The 3,481-nt window shown below is 39.3% G+C and overlaps 1 protein-coding gene across 1 annotated transcript in view; it reads left to right on the plus strand.

Annotated features, from left to right (window-relative positions):
* zzef1 (zinc finger, ZZ-type with EF hand domain 1) overlaps window positions 1-1,712 on the plus strand; it is a 91,451-nt gene extending 89,739 nt beyond the window's left edge. The window contains exon 53 of the mRNA XM_017459737.3: window positions 1-1,712. This exon is cut by the window's left edge and continues 361 nt beyond it. The gene's annotated coding sequence lies outside the window, so the exon portion shown is untranslated.
* The last annotated feature ends 1,769 nt before the right edge of the window (window positions 1,713-3,481 follow it).

The following is a 3,481-nucleotide window of genomic DNA, read 5'->3' on the forward strand; positions in this document are numbered from 1 at the left end:
AACACTCCGAGAAGAGTTCTCCGTTATCTTTAATGTCATTTTAGTCGAGGACATCAGAATTAGCAACACTGATTTGAAAGCGCTTCGGACAAGCCAAAGGACTTCCCAAGAACTCAAGAGCATCCTTCTTCCTCCCTCCCCCCCCCCCCCCCCTACTTGAAGCCGCTCCAGCGCTGAAAACAGGGCAGCGGTGCCGCGTGCCAAATTTGCCATCGTTTTCCTCAAGCAAAGTCGCTCTTCCCTCCTTTTATTTATGCCCCTCTTTTTCAAGCGCACCTTGGGCGAGACAATCGATCATACTGAAAGCAGGTCATCTCTCACCGCTTTGGCCCTAAAAATACAAGCAGGCCACGCAGCCTCATCCGTCAGAGCGGCCCGAGACTTCAGCCCAAGCAGCGCTAGCCGCAGAGTCACGCCGCAGAGAATCGCCTGAAAATTTTCTTCTCAGCTTTACAAAAACGACTGTAACAAAACACAGTTTGGTTGGTTTTTTGTGTGTGGTTTTTTTTTTTTTTATTATTATTATTACTATTATTATTTGGATGTTCACATCACATGTATACTATTATATATCCATCACTTGAAAACGCTCATTCTTATACATGAACCCGCACCTAGGATGTTGGTTTGATGTGCCATAGGCGCCTGCAGCCTTGAATCGGTCAGTACACTGACGGGTTTAGAATACGGGACCGCTCTGGACCCGAGACTAAAATCATCTTTTGCTTAGTTTTTCTTCCTGGTTTGAACAACTAAATGAACAAGGTTAAGGGAATGTTTTTTTTTTTTTTTTTTTTAAGTTAGAGTGACGTGGTGGTGGGAAGGTTTACACGTTTGTTTTCAGGGTTGTTTTTTTTTTTTTTTTTTTTGGTCATTGCATAGAAAATCAACAATCAGATGCGTGATTAAAAACATTCTTGATTTTTAATTTATTTTAGTGGGTGTAAACTAATAATAATAAAATAAAAAAAATCGAAAGTTGTTGACGCCAAAGATACTTCTCGCCTAAAAGAGAGAAAAAAAATGTAGTCATCTTTAAAGAATGAGGAACGTTCCAGAAGGTAGTGCGGGTTTCTAACAGGATATGTGAGTGAAAAGATAATAGATTTTGAGGTATTTTTGCATTGCTGACTGAAGATTGGTTAAAGGGATTAATAGGACTGGCGTTGAGGTTATACACAGACCCTTTAGTCTTCAGTAATTTTGTTTACAAAAGTACATACAGAGCATTAGCCGCTTTCGGTGCCTGAACTCCACTTTCAAGATGGCTGCCAAGTAGACTTCTGGTCTCTCCAAGCCTCAGATCTGGATAAATTTATGTGCCTATGTTCGAAATGAAGCAATCTTGATTTGTCATGTCATTGTATGTGAACTTAACCCTTATATTTTTTAAAATGAGACTTCTATGCCTTTAATTTGAGGTATCTCTTCTTTTTTTTTTTTTCATGAATGTCATCCTTTGTTTTGTATTGGTTCATCCATTACTTGGTTGATGTTTCATGTTAATTAAAATCGACATGAATGTAAATAGTTCTGTATTATAATGGTAATTGCACATATAGGAAAAAAAAATATTTCATATCAACTCACTCCCCGTAATAAATCCAAATGATTTAATATATTGTTCTGGGTTAAAGATTTAACTCTTGATTTTATATGTCATGGCACTTGGGACAAAAATTGAGTTTTTAATTAAAATGCCATTGATGCTCCATGGCTTTCTGTTTTTCCTTTTCTTTAATTAAAATTAATTAATGGTAGGTATTTTGTAGGGATGCGTCAATACTTATATAATATAAAATTTCAGATTGTGTACTATGGGGTTTTTTTTGTTGTGTTTTTTTTTGGTATCCTTCGATACAGATACTACAATGAATTACCTTCTTAATATCAGTCAGAGCATTTTATTTAGCTCTGTTTATGTAGCAGAGTCTTTAATAGAGAGCAGGTGTCTTTAAACCAGAGTACGCAGAGCATTAGCAAAAGTCTACCTTTGAGGGGAGACCTGAAGCGTGCATGTCTCAGGCTACGTCCACGTTAATCCGGATACATCTGAAAACTGCATTTTCATTTTAAAATGCCATTCATCTACGCTGCCGTCTTCGAGTGTTTTCCAAAAATTGCTAGTGCACACTGAAACTTCTGGAAACGCCCATGTCTCTATACTGCGCATGTTCAAAAACATAAGAAACTCTGTTCTGCGTCATTTGTTTACTGCAGTACAACATCGTCCACCATGTTGGTTGTGTTGAGCTGAATAGGTCACATGACTAAAAATACGTCAAAGTTTCGGGGTTGTTTTGTTTAAATTTTCTCAGTCCACACTACAACGTGAAAAGGGCGTTTTCAAATTTATTCACTTGGGAGAGTGTTTTTCAAAAAGCTCAGTTTTTGCTGGACAAAAACGCTGTCTCAGTGTGGACAGAAGGCCAAAATATAGAGCAATGACCCGTTTTCAAAATGATCCGGATTAACGTGGATGTAGCCTCGGTGCGTTTTCAAATTCATCCAGATTAACGTGGACGTAGCTTCGGTATTCAGTGCCTGCAGAATTTCATTGCGCTCTCTCTCACGTATCCCAGGTTCTCTGCATATCTTTTTTTCCGTTCCACATTCTCAAATACCTGTGTGTGTGTGTGTGTGTGTGTGTGTGTGTGTGTGTGTGTGTGTGTGTGTGTGTACGTACACATTTCAAGGTACCTTGCACCAATTTTTAATGACCGTGCTCACCGATTCTGCTCTGTGTGCTCACGTCGGCCGCTGTTGCACTCTGTTAAAGGTACTGCTTATACACGCTGAGAAGGTTCTTGTGTTGTAGGAGGATGCTGTAGTGACGGTTTCCAGGCCGCTGTGCTTCGATCGTTAATCAGGAAATGATGCATCCTGATCACTGTCATTCTGTGTCATGTTGCTTAGAATGGCATTGTACGAGGATGAGTAAATGAGCCAGACCGATATCTGACACCAGTGTCAGTATTGACGCATCCCTGTTATTTTGTGTCAGAGATCACTGGTACTATACGGAGTTATTTTTTGTTGTTGTTTTTTTTTTTTTTTTCTCCTCCTTTCTCAGTTTTTCCTTTATGTCTCACTGATGTGTGTGTTCAAGTTAAGCAAACATCGTGTTCCACCCTTTAAAACAACATCTCATATCCACTGCAAATAATGATCTATGTGACCATTTGTACCCTCCTAGAATGTAAACCATCTGTTGCTTTTTACTATTGTTGTCTGAGTCCTATAGTATTACATGTCACTTGTCTTTCTTTTTTTGCTCTCTCTCTCTCTCTCTCTCTCTCTCGCGCTCTCTCTCGCTCTCTCTCATATCCTGGAGGTTCGCACGCCCACACTCTTGCTGAATTAAACGCATTCTTCATCACCTGAATGAATGTGTGCATCATTACTTCAGCTGATCTCATTCTTTCTTTCCACGTCTGTTTTTCTCTCTCTCTTTCTCTCTCACTACTAGTCTATCACTCGT

This window comes from Ictalurus punctatus, chromosome 28, assembly GCF_001660625.3.
Source record: "Ictalurus punctatus breed USDA103 chromosome 28, Coco_2.0, whole genome shotgun sequence".
NCBI lineage: Eukaryota > Metazoa > Chordata > Actinopteri > Siluriformes > Ictaluridae > Ictalurus > Ictalurus punctatus.